The sequence below is a fragment of the Pinus tabuliformis genome, chromosome 9, assembly GCF_031772625.1.
Source record: "Pinus tabuliformis cultivar Carrire ecotype Pingquan chromosome 9, CPIR1, whole genome shotgun sequence".
NCBI lineage: Eukaryota > Viridiplantae > Streptophyta > Pinopsida > Pinales > Pinaceae > Pinus > Pinus tabuliformis.
Genome location: NC_142307.1, coordinates 1,401,422,789 through 1,401,445,206, shown reverse-complemented (window position 1 = coordinate 1,401,445,206; position 22,418 = coordinate 1,401,422,789). Strand labels below are relative to the sequence as shown.

The 22,418-nt window shown below is 34.4% G+C and overlaps 1 pseudogene; it reads right to left on the bottom strand.

Moving 5' to 3' along the window:
- The window catches only part of LOC149153783 (DNA replication licensing factor MCM6-like), a 44,992-nt pseudogene extending 26,047 nt beyond the window's left edge, over positions 1 to 18,945 (bottom strand).
- Between the last annotated feature and the right edge of the window lie 3,473 nt (positions 18,946 to 22,418).

The following is a 22,418-nucleotide window of genomic DNA, read 5'->3' as shown; positions in this document are numbered from 1 at the left end:
GCCCGTAGACAGATAATTGATTATGAGGGCATTCCCTACCGTTGTCGCAGGTGCCATAAAGTTGGGCATCTCTACAAGGACTGCCCACTCCTCTGGAAATCGCGAAGGAACGGAAAGGATGAGTATACTGATCCTACTCAGATGGCACCCCCGGTTCAGCAACCTGATCAGCCACCAGAGATTCAATTGCGCAACCAGAGGGATGATGCCCCCCAGGGAGAGCCAGGGGTCGCAGTTGCAGTCATTGTTACAACCACCTCTGTTCCGCCCTCATCTTCAGCAGCTCCTGAGCATCCGATGCCCCCTCCGGTGGACTCGGCGGTTACGGGTATGTCTTTATCTCCTATCACTTTGTCATCACTTGCATCCTGCACATCATCGGACATATCAAGTACCCCCTTATGCTCTGATCCCCTTCCATTCGCTGCTTCTCATGCATCACTTATACACACACAATCATCCCTCACGTGCACGCTTCCTCCCCCTCCTCCGTTGGCTCCCCCTCCTTTGATCACATCGACACTGATTACCACCCTGTCAACTCCTCGCTATTCCCTTCGCCCACGGGTTAGAGATCGAGGCCTGGATGTAGTCGGGCTCGACTCTGTCAGCTCCCTACTTCACATAAGACCTCTCGAGGTCGTCCCTCCCGAATCACAAAAGCAAGACATACTGCAGATGAGGAGGTCGCTCTTGGGCGACAACAAACAATTTTTGGGGCCCTTAGAGCAAAGGATGGCCCTCCTCCCCCCCCCTCATGAAGATTCTCTCTTTCAACTGTCGAGGGTTTGCTAGTTCAACCAAAAAACTAGCGCTCAGGAGGCTGCTAACCTCGACTCATCTGGATATTATTTTCCTGCAAGAAACTCTCTGTCCAGCGGATTCCCTCATTCACTCCCTTTCCACCTGGCTCCCCAACTGGACATTCCACGCACTGGATGCATCAGGGAGATCCGGAGGCCTGGCTATAGGGGTTTGCCATAGATCAGTGGACATACACAATTTCTGGGGAGGCAAGGGTTTCATAGGCCTTGACATTTTTGCTCATACTATAGAGAGGGATCTTCGCATCATCAATGTCTATGGCCCTTGCTCCGATCGTGCCACCTTCTGGAGAACCATACTTGGATCTGAGCTTTTTCAAGCGGATAACATTATATTGGGGGGGGACTTAAATTTTTCCCTAGGGTACTGCGAATCCTGGGGGCACATGGCACAAGTCGATTCACTCTCTGATACCATCTCCTCTCTTTTGGAGGACCACCACTGGGTGGACATCCCATCTGCTCGTCTTCAGTATACCTGGTCAAATAATAGAAGTGGAGATCAGAGTTTGGCCAGGAGGCTCGATCGATTCCTCATAAAGGAGCCTTTATACAATATTATCCCCAGAACTCGTCAATGGGTAGGATCTGGTGGATTATCCGATCACAGGCCTATCTTCCTGGAGGCAGATGGCCTTACTCACAAAATAAAGAGCCCATTCAAATTCAATGCAGCCTGGCTACAAGATCCTTCATATATTCAGATGGTTCATGAATATTGGCAGAACAATCCCAACCGGGAAGATGAGGAACTATCAGCTGGGTTTGTTAGGAAACTCACTGAACTCAAGCAGATCACTAAAATCTGGGCACACCAGAAGCGAATCCAGGATAACCTCACACTCAATGAGGCGGAAAGGGTCATTGCTGAGTTTGAAAATTCGACAACTAGGACCTTCACTACACAGGAGTTCAAGGATCAGTATAACCTCCTTATCGCCAAGCGCTCACAGATCTTGAAGGAAAGAGAAGAAAGTTGGAGACTGAGGAGCAGGGCTATTTGGCTCACTGAGGGAGACAACAACACCAAATTTTATCACAAATTTGCCAATGGTCGTAAAGCAATCAATACCATTTGGGAATTAAAGGATGAGCGGGGCCATACTATTACATCCCAGCAGAACTTGGCCAGGCTTGCCAATGAGCACTTTAGGGGTATATACAAGGCGCCTGGAAACATAAACATATTGGAAATCATGAGAGTGGCAGAACTATTTCCTAGATATGTGGATCAGGAAACGTCGGAAGAGATACAGAAGGAGGTAACCATGGAAGAGCTGGAAGCTACACTGAAATGGTTCAAAAAGGACAAGAGCCCTGGCCCGGATGGATGGACCATTGAATTCTACACTGCCTTCTTTGATATTCTGGGCCATGACCTCTTGAATATTGTGGAGGATAGTAGAAAAAGAGGCCGAATATCATCTGCTATCAAATCCACCTTCATCGCCCTCATTCCTAAGACCGATGACCCGAACTCCTTCGATGATTTTCGCCCCATATCACTCTGCAACTGCCTCTATAAAATTATAGCTAAGATTATTTCCAATCGCCTAAAGCCCATCCTCTCTATGCACATATCATCAGAGCAATTTGCTTTCTTGCATCATAGACAGATCCATGAGGCCATTGCTACTGCTCAAGAACTCATACACTCCCTACAGATCAAGAAGCAGAAGGGAATGATTCTCAAAGTAGACCTATCCAAGGCTTTCGATAGAGCAAACTGGCTGTATCTTAGATTGCTACTCACTCATCTTGGATTCCCATATGATTTCATCAAATGGACGATGAGCTGTATCACTGATGTATCTTATAGCGTATTACTCAACGGGGAAGCCACACCCTTCTTTACTTCTGAGAGAGGACTTAGGCAGGGATGTCCTCTCTCACCGTTGTTGTTTCTCCTGATTATGGAAGGGCTGAGTCGGATTATTTTATCCACCAGAGATCGGAACCAACTTACAGGCATCAAAATTGTGGACAATTTTTTTCTCACACACCTATTATTTGTTGATGATATTTTAATCTTCCTGAATGGCAGCATCGGTGACACCTCATCATTACATAACTCATTCCTCCTATTTCAGCATGCCACTAGAATGCAGATCAACAATAATAAGTCCACTATCACATCAGTTGGTTGCTCAGTTCATGAAATCACTTATGCTACACAACGCTTTCCATTTGTCAACTTGAATCTAACCGATGGTATTAAATATCTTGGTTTTAGACTTAAACCATCTGGCTACAGAATTGCGGACTGGTTATGGCTTATTACAAAAGTGGAGAAGCGACTACAGGTCTGGTATCATCGATACCTCTCGCAGGCAGGCAGATTAGTACTCATCAAAGCTGTAATTGAAGCCACACCCATCTATTGGATGGCCCTTGCTTGGATACCAAGGGGCATCCTGAACAGGCTCCAAAGCATATGTTGTAGATTTCTATGGAAAGGACACCAGCCGGGGCGACTTTTTGCTTGGGTAAAATGGGACACCATCACCAAGCCTAAAAGATGGGGTGGCTGGGGCATCAAGAGACTGGCTATTTTCTCAAAGGCATTGGCTGCCAAGCTCGGATGGCGATTACTCACATCAGACAGCCTCTGGTCACAGGTGGCATATGCAAAATATATTAAGCCTCTATCTGTATTAGATTGGATCTGCACTAGACAGGGAAATAATCACCAAATTTCCAATATCTGGAAAGCTGTCATAGACACCATACCTCTGCTACGAGAAGGAATCACATGGCGTATTAAGGAAGGGAATGCTGTTCGGGTAGGGGTGGATCCATGGGTCGGATGTGGTAACGCCCATAGATTACCTGCAGATCTCATCCAACACCTCCATGACAGAGGAATTACTCATATCAAACACATTGGTGATCAAGCCAACTCCACCTTCCTCCAGCAGGCTTGGCTATCCGCCCGAGCGTTAGACCTGCCTCAACAATGGACTAACGAATGGATGGATTATACTGCTGCACTCACTCAAGCGCAAATCAGACTCACTGAGGGACCTGATGAGATTATCTGGGCTTATGCTAAACATGGTGTTTATACTCCAAAACTGGGTTATCTCAGGCTCATGGAACCTTATAAACCCCCAGACATTCATCCTACCTGGAAGGCGATATGGAAGCTTAAGGCTGCACCTCGGACGAGACTTCTGATGTGGAATATCCTATTTGATAAAATACCTACTGGCTCCAACCTCATGAAGTGGTCCTTCTATGGACCTTTCCGTTGCCACCTCTGTCATGATGCAGAAGAGAGCACCGAACACCTGTTTCTTTCATGCAACTCTTCCTGAACGCTTTGGCAATCACTGTCTTCACATATCCCACAATTGAAAGATTGGCACGGGAATAACCTTCCTGAGGCATGGTCTAACTGGTGTCTTGAGCACACAGGCAAGGCTAAAAATCTGCCTCTGCTGGCTTGCTGGGCTATCTGGATCGCCCGGAATCAGTCAATCTTCAATCTTAAAGATCCACACTGGCCCTCTATCATCCTCCATACGGTCGCAGATCTCAACATGCTAGCTGAAGAAGACCACCCCACCCCAACAAGAACCCTCAGACCTGTGCCCATCGACAAAACCAAACCTTGGGCTTTTTTCGACGGCTCAGCTCAAGAAGATGGATGTGGGGGGGGAGCTATACTCCATCTTAACGACAAGCATTGCTACAAACTCCAAATCAACCTTGGCAGAGGCACAAATAACTATGCAGAGCTTAGCACAGCCAAACACATCATCCATTTTGCTATCCAAAAAAACTGCAGACACTTACAGATATTTGGAGACTCTAAAATTGTTTGTAATTGGCTCAATGATGCATCATTTTGTCATGCTTTTTCTTTAAGACATATTCTTGATGAAGCAAAGAGATTGACAACTTCTTTTGAATCCTTTGTTTTCCATCACATCTACAGGGAGCAAAACACCATTGCAGATCAGCTCTCCAAAGTGGCAGCGCACAGAGTAGGTGAAGATTGGTGGATCCAAGAGGAAGTTGAGGGCACTTTTTATCAGTATTATCATCGCCCTTTTGATGAACAGTTGGAAAACGGGCCATAGAGCCCTTACTTTATCAGTTTTTGTTTATTATAGCATGTAGATAGACACTATTAGACAGAAGAATCAGTACAACTTTTTGTTTATATTCAGCAGTTATATATCGCTCTCTGCGAAGAGCCAGCCACATTTTTGATCACAGTTAGACTCATTTTGAAATGCTCCCTGCGTGGAGATAACTTGTTTATACTTTTACCTGTTATTATGAACTCGACAGGCAACTGCCTGCATATGAATATGCTTCGGCATCTGCAAAATGTAATTTTCTTAATCTTAATGAAAATTACGACTTTTTCCCAGGGGAAAAAAATATTAATTAAATATTATTATTAATATTTATTAATATTAATCTTACTATATTATTACATAATAATATACTAATATTATTAATATATTAAGTATTATTATACATTGTTATATAATAGTTATATATGTATTAATATACTAATATTTTATATTGTATTTAATAGTGAATAATGAATATGTATTAGTATAGTAATATTAATAAATATTTAAGTTTAAATACTATTTATTTTTGTTAATATTAATATTAATATTGTTTACGGGGTTTTGGATAAACAGTGATCAAGTGTTTTGGTAACGCACTCCTTGATGTGAAGTGATCGGTTCAATTCCCGGCCTCGATCGGAGTGATATATTGGAAATGATGAAATAATCCTACCAAACTTACCAAAAAAAATTTGTTTATATTAATATTTATTTAAATATTCTTCATTAATATTAATATTAATTAATATGAATACAAATATTAATGTTTTTGCAATATTATTATTATATTTATTAATTTTAATATTAATTATTAATATTGATAACATTTAATTAATAATATTAATATTACTAGGGATATTGACATTATTACTATAAATAATATTAACATTAATAGTGATCAATAATATTAACAATATTTAGTTTAACAATAATATTAATAAATTTTAATATTAATAATAAAATTTAAACATTAAATATTAATAACATTTTAATATTAAGTTTTATTATTATATATATATATAATATATAATATATAATATATCTATATATATATATATATATATATATATATATATTATTTTTGGTAGGTAAGCATCCACAAGGGATTTGAACCAGTGACCTATCGCAAGGAGTGCCTTAACAGTGCACCCATTCACCATCAATCCAAATCCCGGTGGGCAATATTAGTGTTAGTATTAATATTAATATTAATTTTATGATTAATTACTAATATTAATAATAGTAAATAATATTATTATAATCAATAATCATGGTCACATTGTGACGAAGATTGTCTCTTAGTTCAATGTCACATTATGACAACCATGGTAATCTATGGTCAACCATGGTGTAACGTCGCACTGTGACAAAGATGGTCTCAATATTATTTATTAATATTAATATTAATATCGTCCATAGGGTCTTGGATAGACAGTGATCAGGTGCTTTGTTAAGGCACTCCTTGATGTGAAGTGATTAGTTCATTTCTCAGCCCTGATCGGGGTGATATATTGCAAATGATGAAGAAGTAGTCCTACCAAACTTACAAAAAAATTGTTTATATTAAAATTTATTTAAATATTCATTATTAATATTAATATTAATTAATATGAATACACATATGAATATTTTTTTAATATTATTAATATACTTATTAATTTTAATATTAATTATTAATATTGATAACATTTAATTAATAATATTAATATTATTAATGACATTGACGTTATTACTATAAATAATATTAACATTAAAATTGATCAATAATATTAATAAATTTTAATTTATAATATTCTTTACTATTATTATTTTAATTTATTAATATTAATATTATTAATATCAATTACTAAATTTTAATATTAATATTAATAAAAAAATTATACATTAAATATTAATAACATTTTAATGTTAAGTTTTAATATTAATTTTAATATTAATATTAATTTGAATTTGAATATTAGTTATTATTATTAATATTAATTAATACGAATACAAATATTAATATTACTTTTAATATTATTAATATTTATAAATTTTAATTTTATGATTAATTATTAATATTAATAACTAAAATCTTCTCAAAACTTCATATGGATCACAGAAGCCTCAATTCCACAAATATTAATAACATAAAATAATATTATCATAATCAATAATCATGGTCACATTATGATGAAGATTGTCTCTCGGTCCAATGCCACATTATGACAACCATGGTAATCCATGGTTAACCATGGTCCAATGTCAAACTGTGACAATGATGGTCTCAATATGAAAACCAACCATGGTCCAATGTTGCATTATGATAAATATTGTCTCAATATTAAAAATAATCATGGTCAACCATGGTCGAATGTCGCATTGTGGCAAAGATTGTGCCAATATGAAAATCAACCATGGTCAACCATGTTTATTTTAGGGTTTATAATATATATTCAAATGTCGCATTGTGACAAAGATTGTCTAAATATGAAAATAAACCATGATTAATCATGATCGATATGAAAATCAACCATGTTCAATCATGGCCAATTATGGTCCAACGTTACATTGTGACAAAGATTGTCTCAATATGAAAATCAACCATGCTCAACCATCGTTGATCGTGTTCAACCATGGTCAACCATCATCAACCATGGTCAACCATGGTCATTCATGGTCAATCATGGTCAACCATGGTTCAACATTGCATTCTGACAAAGATTGTCTCACTATGAAAATCAACCATGGTCAACCATGGTCGAATGTGGCATTGTGACAAAGATTGTCTCAATATGAAAATCAACCATGGTCAACCATGGTCCAATGTTGCATTGTGACAAATATTGTCTCAATATGAAAATCAATCATGGTCAACCATCGTCAAACGTCATATTAGTGACAAATATTGTGTCAATATGAAAATCAACGATGGCCAACGATGGCCAACCATGTCTATTTTAGGGTTTATAATATTTATCTTAGGGTTTATGTACATTGGGTTTATATTATTAAACCCTTAGGTTCAATATTATTCCCTTGGGTTTATAGTCCCTTGGAATTTTAGTATTAATCCCTTGGGTTTATAATATGAAACCATTGGGTTTATAATCATGGTTAACCATGGTCCAATGTGACATTGTGAAAAAAATGTCTCGATATGAAAATCAACCATTTTCAGCCATCATTAACCATCATCAACCATGGTCATTCATAGTCAACCATGGTCTAATGTCACATTATAACAAAGATTGTCTCAATATGAAAATCAACCATGGTCAACCATCTTCAATCATAGTCAAATGTTTCATTGTGACAAAGATTGTCTCAAAATGAAAATCAAGCATTGTCAATCGTGGTCAACCATGGTCAATCATGGTCAAACGAGTGTCCAATGTCACATTGTGACAAAGATTGTCTCAATATGAAAATCAACCACATTCAGCCATCGTCAACCATGGTCCAATGTCACATTGTACCAAAGATTGTCTCAATTTGAAAATCAATCATGGTAATATTTATCCAGTGGGTTTATTAATCCCTTGGGTTTATAATATTGATCCTAGTGTTTCTAATATTTATCACAGGGTTTATATTCCTAGGGTTTAATGTTAAGATTATGGTTTATAATATAAATCTTTTGGGTTTAATATTAATCCCTTAAATTTATAATCCCTTGGGTTTATTAATCTTAGGGGTTATGTTCATAGGATTTAATATTAATCTTAGGGTTTAATGTTATTCCCTTGGGTTCTTAATATTAATCCCTTAGGTTTATTAATCGCATATGTTTATAAATTTAATCCTAAAGTTTATAATATTAATCTTAGGGTTTAATGTTTATTTTACCATTTATATCCCTTTAGTTTATAATATTAATTCCCATGGGTTTATAATCTATTGGGTTTATCAATCCCTTGCATTTATGATCTCAAACCCTTAGGTTTATTAATATAAGGCTTCATATTCCTAGGATATAATATTATTCACAAGATTTATAATATTAATCCTAGGGTTCAATTTAAATCTCTTAGGTTATAATCCATTGGGTTTATAATATTGTGTCAATATGAAAATCAACCATGGTCAACGATGATCAACAATGTTTATTTTAGGTGTTATAATATTTAGCTTAGGGTTTATATATATTGGGTTTATAATATTAAATCCTTGGGTTTAATATTATTCCCTTGGGTTTATAATCCCAAGGGAATTGTGGCAAAGATTGTGGCAATATGAAAATCAATCATGGTCAATCATGGTCAACCATGTTTATTTTAGGGTTTAAAATATCTATATAAATGTCACATTGTGATAAAGATTGTCTCAATATAAAAATAAACCATAGAAAATCATGGTTAATATGAAAATCAACCATAGTCAATCATGGTCAACTATGGTCCAACGTTACATTGTGACAAAGATTGTCTCAATATGAAAATCAACCATGCTCAACCATCGTTGACCATGTTCAACCATGGTCAACTATCATTGACCATGATCAACCATCATCAACCATGGTCAACCATGGTCATTCATGGTCAATCATGGTCAACCATGGTCATTCATGGTCAATCATGGTCAACCATGGTCAATCATGGTCAATCATGGTCAACCATGGTCCAACGTCGTATTATGATGAAGATTGTCTCAATATGAAAAGCAACCATGGTCAACCATGGTCCAATGTTGCATTGTGACAAAGATTGTCTTAATATGAAAATCAACCATGGTCAACCATGGTCTAATGTTGCATTGTGACAAAGATTATCTCAAAATGAAAATCAATCATGGTCAACCATGGTCCAACGTCGTATTAGTGATAAAGATTGTGTCAATATGAAAATCAACCATGGTCAATGATGGTCAACCATATTTATTTTAGGGTTTATAATATTTATCTTAGGGTTTATGTACCTTGGGTTTATAATATTAAACCCTTAGGTTTAATATTATTCCCTTGCGTTTATAATCCCTTGGGTTTTTAGTATTAATCCCTTGGGTTTATAATATCAATCCTTTGGGTTTATAATCATGGTTAACCATGGTCAACCATTGTCGAACGTCACATGTCTCGACATGAAAATCAACCATGTTCAACCATCATCAACCATCTTCAACCATGGTCATTCATTGTCAACCATGATCCAATGTCACATTATAACAAATATTGTCTCAATATGAAAATCAACCATGGTCAACCATCTTCAATCATAGTCAACCATGGATAAATGTCGTATTATGACAAATATTGTCTCAAAATGGAAATCAATCATGGTGAATCATGGTCAACCATGGTCAATCATGGTTAAACGAGTTTCCAATGTCACATTGTGACAAAAATTGTCTCAATATGAAAATCAACCACGTTCAACCATCATCAACCATCATCAACCATGGTCATTCATGGCAAACCATGGTCCAGTGTCACATTGTAACAAAGATCGTCTCAATATGAAAATCAATCATGGTAATATTACTCCAATGGATTTATTAATCCCTTCGGTTTATAATATCGATCCTAAGGTTTCTAATATTAATCATAGGGTTTATATTTCATGGGCTTAATGTTAAGCTTATGGTTTATAGTAATAACCTTACGGTTAGATATTAATCTCTTAAGTTTATAATCCCTTGGGTTTATAGTATTAATCCTTTAGGTTTATTAATCTTAGGGTTTATGTTCCTAGGATTTAATATTAATCCTAAGGTTTAATGTTATTCCCTTGGGTTTTTAATATTAATCCCTTGGGTTTAATAATTGCATACATTTACAATTTTAAGCCTAAAGTTTATAATATGAATCTTAGGGTTCAATGTTTATTTTAGTGTTTATATCCCTTCAATTTATAATATTAATTCCTATGGGTTTATAATTTGTTGGGTTTATCAGTCCCTTGCATTTATGATATAAATCCCTTGCGTTAACTAATATAAGGTTTCATGTTCCTAGTATATAATATTATTCACAAGATTTATAATATTAATCTTAGGGTTCAATTTAAATCTCTTGGGTTATAATCTACTAGGTTTATAATATTGTGTCAATATGAAAATCAGCCATGGTCAACGATGATCAACCATGTTTATTTTAGGTGTTATAATATTTATCACAAGGTTTATATACATTGGTTTTATAATATTAAATCCTTGGGTTTAATATTATTCTCTTGGGTTTATAATCCCAAGGGTTTTTAGTGTTAATCCCTTGCTTTTATTAGTCCCTTTGGTTTATAATATCAATCCCTTGGGTTTATTAATCTAAGGGTTCATATTCCTAGGGTAGAATATTATTCATAGGGTTTATAATATTAATCATGTGGTTTAATCTAAATCCATTCAGCTTATAATCATGGTCAACCATGGTCAACAAGGGTCCAATGTCACATTGTGACAAAGCTTGTCTGAATATGAAAATCTATGATGTTCAACCATCGTCAACCATGGTCATTCATGGTTGACCATGGTCCAACATGACATTGTAACAAATATTGTCTCAATATGAAAATCAACTATGGTCAACAATCTTCAATCATGGTCAACCATAGTCAAATGTCGCATTGTAACAAAGATTGTCTCAAAATGAAAATCAATCACAGTTAATCATGGTACATATGAAAATCGATCGCGGAAAATCATGGTCAACCATGGTGCAACATTACATTGTGAAAAATATTGTATCAATACGAAATTCAACCATGGTCAACCATCATCAACTATGCCCAACCATGGCTAACCATTACCATCCATGGTCGAACATCGTATTGTCACAAATATTTTCTCAATATGAAAATAAACCATGGTCAACTATGGTCAATGATGGTCAAGGATAGTCAATAGCCATGGTCACATTGTGGCAAAGATTGTCTCATGGTCCAACATCACATTTTCACAACCATGGTTGACCATGGTCGAACGTCACATTGTGACAAATATTGTCAGTGTGAAAATCATCCATCAACAACCATGGTCCAATGTAACATTATGACAAAGATTCTAACAATATGAAAATAAATCATGGCCAACCATAGTCCAATGTCACATTGTGACAAATATTGTCTCAATATGAAAATCAACCATGGTCAAGCATGGCCAACCGTGTTTTTTATATGGCTTATAATATTTATCTTAAGGTTTATACACCTTGATTTTATAATATTAATCCTTTGGGTTTTTGGGTTTTTAGAAATTGGGTTTTTGGGTTTTTAGAAATAATCCCTTATTTTTATTAGTGCATTGGGTTTATAACATTAATCCCTTAAGTTTATTAATCCTAGGGTTTAATATAAATCCCTTGGGTTTATAATGCATCGGGCTTTTAGTATAAATTCCTTGGTTTCATAATATTAATTATAGGGTTTATATTCCTAGGGTTTAATATTAATCCTAGAGTTTATAATATTAATCCCTTGGGTTTATTAATTTTAGGGTTTAATATTCATCCTAGGATTTAATGTTATTCCCTTGGGTTTATAATATTAATCATAAGGTTCATGATATGAATCATCGGGTTTAATGTTTATTTTAGGGTTTATAATATTTATCATAGTGTCTATAATATTTAATAATGTTTATAATCTAAGGGTTCATATTCCTAGGGTGTAATATTATTCATAGGGTTTATAATATTAATCCTAGGATTTAATATAAATCCCTTCGGTTTATAATCATGGTCAACCATGATCAACCAGGGTCCAATGTCACATTGTGACAAAGATTGTCACAATATGAAAATAAACCATGTTCAACCATTGTCAACCATGGTAAGCCATGGTCATTCAGGGTCAACCATGGTCCAACATCACATTGTAACGAAGATTATCTCAATATGAAAATCAATCATGGTCAACCATCTTCAATCATGGTCAAATGTCGCATTTTGACAAATATTATCTCAAAATGAAAACCAATCATGGTCAATATGAAAATCAATCATGGAAAATCATGGTCAATAATGGTCGAACGTCACATTGTGACAATTTTTGTCTCAATATGAAAATCAACCATTGTCAACCATGGTCAATCATGGTCGATAATAATCAATAGCCATGATCACATTAAGATAAATATTTTCTCATGGTCCACCATCACATTTTCACAACCATGGTCATCCATGATCAACCATGTTCATTCATGGTCAACCATGGTCATCCATGCTAAACCACGATCGAACGTTGCATTGTGACAAAGATTGTCAATATCAAAATCAGCCATCGTCCACCAAGGTCAATCATGCTCAACCATGCTCAACCATGGTCCAATGTCACATTGTGACAAAGATGATCTAAGTATGAAAATCAATCATGGTCAACCATGGTCCAATGTCGCATTGTGACAAATATGGTCTCAATATGAAAACCAACTATGGTCAACCATGTTTGTTTTAGGGTTTATAATATTTATCTTAGGGTTTATATACCTTAGGTTTACAATATTAATCCTTTGGGTTTTTGGTTTTTAGTATTAATCCCTTGTTTTTATTAGTGCCTTGGGTTTATAATATCAATTCCTTGGGTTTATTAATCTAAGGGTTCATATTCCTAGGGTATAATATTATTGATATTGTTTATAATATTAATCCTATGACTTAATATAAATCCCTTGGACTTATAATCTATTGGGCTTATAATATAAATTCCCTCGGTTTATAATATTATTCATAGGGTTTATATTCTTAGGGTATAATATTAATGCTAGGGTTTAAAATATTAATCCCTTGGGTTTATTAATTTTAGGGTCTATATTCCTATGTTTTAATATCCATCCTAGGGTTTAATGTTATTCCCTTGGGTTTATAATCCCTTGGTTTTTAATATTAATCCCTTAGGTTTATTAATCCATTGAGTTTATAACATTAATCGTAAGGTTCATGATATGAATCTTCAGGTTTAATGTTAATTTTAAGTTTTATTATATTTATCTTAGAGTCTATATCCCTTGGGTTTTTAGTATTAATCCCTTGGCTTTATAATATTAATCATACGATTTGTAAAAGGTTTATAATATTAAACATATGGTTTATATTCCTAGGGTTTAATGTTAATCTTAGAGTCTAATGTTATTCCCTTAGGTTTATAATATTAAGCCTAACAATCATTGTCACAATGTTATATTACATTGTAACTTATTCAATGTGCATTGTTATATTAAAAAACTTGGATTTAATACAAGGTTTATAATATTAAGGCCTTTTAATATTAAAGTTTAATATTGGGTTTATAATTTGTAGTATTAGGATTTATAATATTAATCTTTGGGTTTACTCCTAATCCCTTGGTTTTATCAATCCATTGGGTTTTCAATATTAATCCTCTGGGTGTATCAATCCCTTGGGTTTATGATATTAATCCCTTGGGTTTAAAACTATCCCTCTTAGTTTATAATCCATTGAGTTTATAATATTAATCCCTTAGTTTTATTAATTCCTTGGATTTATAGTATTAATCTCTTGGGTTTATAATATTAATCCGAAGGTTTATAATATTAACCTCAAGGTTTATATTATTAGGGTTTAATATTAATACTAGGGTCTAATGTTATTCCCTTGGGTTTATAATCCCTTGGGTTTTTAATATTAATCTAATGGGTTTATTAATCCCTTGGTATTATAATATTGATCCTATGGTTTCTAATATTAAACATAGGGTTTATATTCCTAGGTTTTAATATTACACCTCTTGTTTATAATATTAATCTTAGGGTTTAATATTAATCCCTTAAGTTTATAATTCCTTGGGTTTATAGTATTAATCCTTTGGGTTTATGTTCCTATGATTTAATATTAATCCTAAGATTTAATGTTATTCCCTTGATTTTATTAATATAAGGGTTCATATTCCTAAGGTATAATATTATATATAGGGTTTATAATATTAATCCTTTGGTTTAATATAAATCTCTTGGATTTATAATCCATTAGGTTTATAATATAAATTCGTTGGGTTTGTAATATTAATCATACGGTTTATATTCCTAGGGTATAATATTATGCCTAGTGTTTACAATATTAATCCCTCGGGTTTATAAATTTTAGGGTTTATATTCCTATGTTATAATATTCATCCTAGGGTTTAATGTTATTCCCTTGGGTTTATAATCCCTTGGTTTTTAATATTAATCCCTTGGTTTTTAATATTAATATGAATCTTCAGGGTTAATGTTTATTTTAAGGTTTGTAATATTTATCTTAGGGTCTATATCGCTTGCATTTATAATATTAAACCCTTGGGTTTAATATTATTCCCTTGTGTTTTTAGCATTAATCCCTTCGTTTTATAATATTAATCAAATGGTTTATAATATTGATCATATGGTTTATATTCCTAGGGTTTAATGTTAATCCTATGGTCTAATATTATTCCCTTGGGTTTATAATATTAATCCTAAGGTTTATATATTAATCATACGGTTTATATTCCTAGGGTTTAATATTAATCCTAGGGTCTAATGTTATTGCCTTGGGTTTATAATCCCTCAGATTTTTAATATTAATCCAATGAGTTTATTAATCCCTTGGGTTTGTAATATTAATATTAGGGTTTAATACTAAACCTATGGTTTATAATATTAATCCCTTAAGTTTATAATCTTTTGGGTTTATTAAACTTAGGGTTTATGTTCCTATGATTTAATATTAATCCTAAGAAAATCCGTTAGGTTTCTTAATTGCATATTTTTATAATGTTAATCATAAGGTTTATAGTATTAATCTTAGAGTTTAATATTTATTTTACAGTTTATATTCCTTCACTTTATAATATTAATTGCTCGTGTTTAATATTATTCCCATGGGTTTATAATCCCTTGGTTTATTAGTCCCTTGCATTTATGATATCAATCCCTTTGGTTTATTAATCTAAGGGTTCATATTCCTAGGGTACTATATTATTCACAAGATTTATAATAGTAATTCTAGGCTTTAATTTAAATCTCTTGGGTTTCAAAAAAAATTCCTTGGGTTTATTAATCACTTGGTTTAGAATTATATGTTAATTATGTTATAGTTTGACACATAACTATTAATATAATATTATATAAAAACATAGTATTATATTAATATATAGTGTAATATTAATGTAATAACCATATTATTTCTTATATCATTACTAACAATTACAAATTTTTAATTTTTAATAGCCATCTTTACATTATACACCTAATAATTATTAATGTGGTTTATATAAGCTTATCGGCATATATCAACCACATTAATAATTATTAGGTGTAATTGTACTTCATATACGCCTATTGGCATATATTGACCACATTAGTAAATGTGGTTGTGCTAGTTGTATATTTAAAAGATAAAGATTCGACCATGAAAAATGCAAGGGCATTGAATGACAGTTGCCACCTGCCAAGGACAATGTAGAACCCAATTTTCCCAAAGCACTAGATAAAATAGATTATAGTTTACACTTGGATATGGTGAAAGGAAATATAATTAGAAACCATGACTGAAGTTAATGAAGCATTTAAAACCTTATGCTAAAAGCTAACGTGATGAGAAATCTTACTTGTCACCAACCCTTGCCTACTCAACAATCTTAGGTTAGAGAATGACATTTAAAGACCGCGAAAGAGAACCAGTAGGCATCTCTTTGGATGTCTCTTGCATTCAAACTCTTTTCCAATCTGCAAAATTGATCTCTTGATGAAGAAAAGCCCATCTATCTTGATTTGAACAAGTAACATTCACACAAATAATGGGTTGAAAAGAAAGATCATGGTTAGAAATTGCAGACAAATAGAATATCTATAGAATTTAAATCTGGGAAAAATTTCAGAATGTTCCATAAGAAATTCAAAGAAATGTGAGTTCTTTTCACATAAAGTCTTTGATTTTTGAATATCTTCAATGAACTATGTAGGGATTGTGACATAATGAACAAATACACATTTCAACAACTAATATGGAAATGCAAATTATCAGTAGATTTATTGTAATAAATTAACAGGTTCCAGATATCAGGATTAAATAAGCATCGATTATCACATTATCAACTAGACATTGGGACTCAGGAGCAGGCTCCAAACCATTTGAAGTTCCCTTTTATGGTCCTCATTGTCTTATTCGACAACTATATTTAAATAACAATAATTCATAGCAACGAAGATAAAGGAAAATGAATTGCACTACCTATGTGTATTTAAATTGCTGCTCCACATTTTTTTATCACTCCTCCACAATCCAAGCACTTGAAAGTTCCCTGTAAAATCTCTGGATGAACCTCACTAGTTCAAGTCATAACCCCACTTATAGATACCAGTTTCCAAATTTCAGCAATGGTTAAATATCTTAGCATGTAAACATGAAAAGTCTCCATTGTAAGAATCCAAACAATCTTGTGTTTCACTAAATGATGAAAGAAGCATGTCACCTTTTCTTTAGATCTATTCTACACACACAAATGGAATGACCATGGGATTCAAAAGCATTAAAAGCACTGAAATGCTAGTAGTCTCAAGTCTAAACCAACTTTTTCATCAAGATAACAAGATAACTTTTATAAATAGAAGGATTATCGTAATGTTGCTACAAATTGTAGATATTGAAAAAATCCAAAAGATTTTGGCCACTTGTAGAGTTGCCTGTTTGCTAAGGAGGTATGGTATTGGATAGATCTTTTTACAAATATGATCACATCATAAATTTACCAGTAAGTTAGTAAGCTATCATTGGGGTACTTGATGTTGCCACAAATCTGTCTAGAGCGTTTGATGGGTAACTACGATGGCCATTCTACACTTCCCAAGGTCACAAATATGTGCTAGAACTTTGGAATATTTACGCAAAGAAAGGGCCACTGAAGGTAATTGATTCTTTATTTGGGAAGTATAACTATCCAATCTTTGGCTCATCTATTTTCTTTAAGAAGAGATTGCGAAAATCAAGATCCCATGACTATGCTCTATTTGCATGGATAGGTAGGGAGAATGTTATTTTGATGTGAAAATGGCACCAATATTAGCATGTAGTCTATGAAGGGATGGCAACCGCATCCTTTTTAGTAACATAAGTGTCAAGTTCGGGTAAATATTAAGGCAAACTTCTTTTCAAGACAAGATATTTTGTATTTTAACAAGAACATAGTACATAAAATTTGGGGAAATGTGACTTGACAGACTTATTTTTAAGGCGAGATACTTTTTATTTTGACAAGAACCTAATACATAATATCATTCACAATGGGGAAACGACAGTGAGTTTTATCTACCTCCTCAAAGTAGGAATATTGTAGAATGCAATATTGACATCCTTGTTGGGATCATCATCTGCTATATATGTAGGCATGTGTTTCATTACGAACCTCTTGCATGCATTTTTTAGGTATGTCTCAAACTTGCAACTCGTTGCATGAGTAAAAAACCAACAACCATTTTAGATCTGAATATAAAAATGGTAAAAAAAATGTGAATAATTGAAAATAAAAAAAAAATATAACAGCTGCCATAGTGTAAGGAACCAAAACAACCAGATTGAGAAGAAGTAGCATGATACTCTCACACAACAGAAGTACATAATATTATTTATATAAAATAAAATTATAGAAATTTAAAGGAGAAATATTAAAATAAATAAATAAATTCCTAAATGATGTGCTCAGTTCTGTAACGGTAACAATTCTCTAAATAACAAAATGTCCAAAACAATAAAGATAAGGGAACAAAATCCCAGAATACCCAACATAACGAAGACGAAAAGATCCAGATCCACGATAATGAAATGAAATAAGATAGGTATACCACAACAAAATAACAAAAATCCAAATTCAAAGCCAAAAGCATGGTAAAAGAAAAGCTAAAATAAGTGAAAAATGAGAAAAATAACATTTTCCCTCTTTTACAGACCTTAAATACTTGTCTGAGATGGCTTACTACAATGTACCGTCAAACTGCATGACATGAATGAAATCGACATATAAAGTGGTGGACTCCCTATTTTTCATTGAATCCAACCCTACCTCATACATCTTACGCCTTCATGATTCTTCTCCACTTACAGTAGAAGCCCCCATGTCCACCGTAAACTTGATACCAAAAACAACCATTTCAGAAAACATGAAACCAACAATCAAAGACCACATTGAACAGAAGTTAGTGAAGAGATGGAGTTACATATTCAGAATTACAAAAAGAGATTGTTGGCCCATTGGACCTTCTGGTCAACTAGAACTCCACCAAAGGACACGAGGATGTTTTATTCATCGACAACGTACGATGATCTTTCTACTTCAGATGACTTTCTCCTTGTGCATGCCTTTGGATGGGCTTGTGTCCCTGCATAGCCCCTGTATTTGGGTAATAAAGTACCTCTACTCTAACCTCCATTTACTCGGTCTTTGCTTGCTTTTCTCCACCCAGGCATTTATCAGTGCTTTCTCTCATGTTCCTTCTAACCACTCGAGTTGGATAGCATTAGTGATCAACCACCAACAAGGAGGCATGCAACGATAATGCAGAACTGAATATGGGGGCGAAAACAATGCCATCCATTCCAGGGTTGTTTCGATCCTTCTCTTTTCATCAGAACCAGGTAATGAAGAACTGAATGCCGGGGAGAAAACACTGTCATCCATTCCAGGGTTGTTTCAATCTTTCTCTTTTCGTCAGAACTAGGTAATGGAAAACTGAATGTGGGGAGAAAACAGTGCCATCCATTCCAAGGTTGTTTCGATCTTTCTCTTGTCATCAGAACCATTTTTTTACTGATAGAACCATTTCATAACTGACTAGTCGAATTAATCCAACGACCCAAATTATTTCTATCATCTAACACCCAAATCAATGGCATACGAAGGTACAAGTGGCATGGCAGGGGAGTTCTTCCTAGAGGAAACGCCTTACGTCATAAGTATAATTAAAATATTTTACATGACATGTACATCGAGACATTTTATCTACCCAAATTAAAATTGTTTTTTATTATTAATATATTTTTAAGTATATGTCAATATTAATTAGTATTAAAATATATTATTGATAACCCTCATTGAATATCTTTATTCTAACAATTCTTTTCTATATACAGATATATATGAAGTTGGTATCAACATAAATTAATTAACATATATCTTCGAATATTTTATTTAAATATATTGAAATATAAAATTTAAACATGTTACACAGTTTTTTTTTTTTTTTTTTTTTTTTTTTGTTTCTAATTTTTTTTTTCTCGGTAAAGCTATCTATTCTATTATATTATGTACAGGCAAACATTACAATCAAAAAGACAGGCTGCCCAGGGCCGACTGTGGCACTTTGGGTGGCTTTTCTTGACTCAGAATTCGCCCTCACAGGGGCAGCGCTTCCCACATGACATAACACAAAGTTGTTTTCGGACCATACCAAAACAGCCCGCGCAGGGGCATCAAACAAAAAGACTCGTAACAGACCTTGCAAGGCCTACTGCCCAGACTATAGTAAACGTGAACATAAACAAGAACTAAAGAGACCCAAACATAAATATATGCCTAATCCAGGCCCCAACAGAGACCAAGAACCTATACCAGACTTGAGAGAGAGAAATGTATGCCAGAGTGGGCTGCTGGAGACTATTCCTCTGGCTTTTCCTCAATAATTCTGCACCACTCATGGCCTTCTGGGTAGCCTTCCCACATTGCCATGGGGTCCTCCGTGGAGGCTGGCGTCTCCTACTCTTGAAGTCGGGTGGGGGTCTGCTTAGGCTCCTTCGCTGGATTATCCTCTGCAATTGCCGTCTGCACATCCAGGCGTTTCTCCCCACTGCCCTCTGGATGTTCCTCTGCAATGTCCGGTTGCGTTCCTTCGGCATCCTCCTGAGGAACCTTTGTGAAGAGAACCGATATGTGTGCGTTAATGCCAGGATTGTCCCGCGAGCTGCCAAGGGTGAATATGACTGAGCCAAACGCTGGAAGCAGGGGCGCTCCATCATTGGAACTGCCGGCCTCCATGAATTGACTGGCCGGTATAGGGGTGGCTCCCGCCCTTCTATGGCAGTAGCAGCAGCAACAGTGATGGTGGGCATCCGCCGCAGGGTGACGTGAAGAACCTCCTCGCCCAGAACCTCTTCTACATGGCATCCTTTCCCGGGGACGAGCCATGGTTGCAGAGACGCCAACAGCTTGTAACCGAACAACGCTTGAGGGCTTGTCGGGATTGAGTCGCCCCCCAACTGAATTTCGTCCCCCAACTGTTCCGTGACAGAGCTCAGCCTCACAGAAGCAGCGGTACCCCGGATAAACAAGCATGAAGTTTTCTTCGTCAATATGAATGCCGTCGCTCCCAGCAAGAACAGAAGCTTTAAAGAGACAATTTCCCTCAGAGATCTGAGCTGCTTGCTCTGCACTCTGAGTCCAAAACCGCAACATTCCTTCATTCTTAAAACAACAGACATTCCCTCGATTTTTGCCCGCTTTGATTGCTCTCTGCAAGCTCGTCATCGTACCCTGCTTCCTCATTAAGGTTTCTGCTCTGCGCCTCCCGTCTTAACTCCTCGGCGGCGAGGGGCATTAAACTCCCTTGGCGATCACGAGGTGGCACATGTTGGGCATGTGGCTCCTCACTGCCTGGCATGTTGACACCCGCATCCGAGGTTTTTTTACTTCTAATTATTTTAGAGCATATTTTTATTTATTTATTATAGTCAACCTTATTTTCTATTTAAAACATAATTTATTTTAAAAAAACATATGTCAATATAACAAAACCACAGATAAATTTAGTGTTCCCCTCCTGCAAAGCTATAATATAATATTAAAATATATTTTATTTTTTTATAATAAATTATATTATTTAAATATAAATATTCAAAATTAACCTATAAAAATAATATTACCTATTTGCAAGTCATTAAGTGATTATTGTGTATAGAAATGGAAATAAATATGAATTAATTAAAAATACTACACTGAATTGCACTAATATAAAAGGAATGGACTTTAACGACAACTTAAACTAGTGTTTGAGATATTATAAAATATTAATATTTAGGTATGTAATCGATGATATTTAATAGTTAATCTTTTAATATTTTCGTCTGTTATTGTTGTGCTGATAATTATAAAACAATTTTTATTTATGGGTGGTTATTGATAGTTAAGTTATAGAGATGGTTTGGACGTGAGAAATTTTGATTTTAAATAAATAAATTAACAAGATTTGACTGCAAAAAAATATTTTTATTCTAATACATTATCCAAAAAATAATATAAAAAATATTTAAAATAATTTCAATTTCAAATAAAAAAAAATAACAAATTTAATTTAAAAATAATTTATTTCATCCATTCTAAAATATAATTTAAATTATTATAAAACACTTTACAATCTGTTTTATTCATTTCATTCCCCCTTATCCATTTATCTAATCCATTCATTTCATTTCATTCCACCCTATCCATCCATCCAAAATCATTTCCCATAGCCATAGCCATAGCCATTCATTTCATTCTCTCTCCATCTGTATGTGTAATCCCCATTAAGCCCCTTTCACGGTTTCATTTCCGATCTATTCGCAAAACAGTGGATATTCAAAACATGAAAT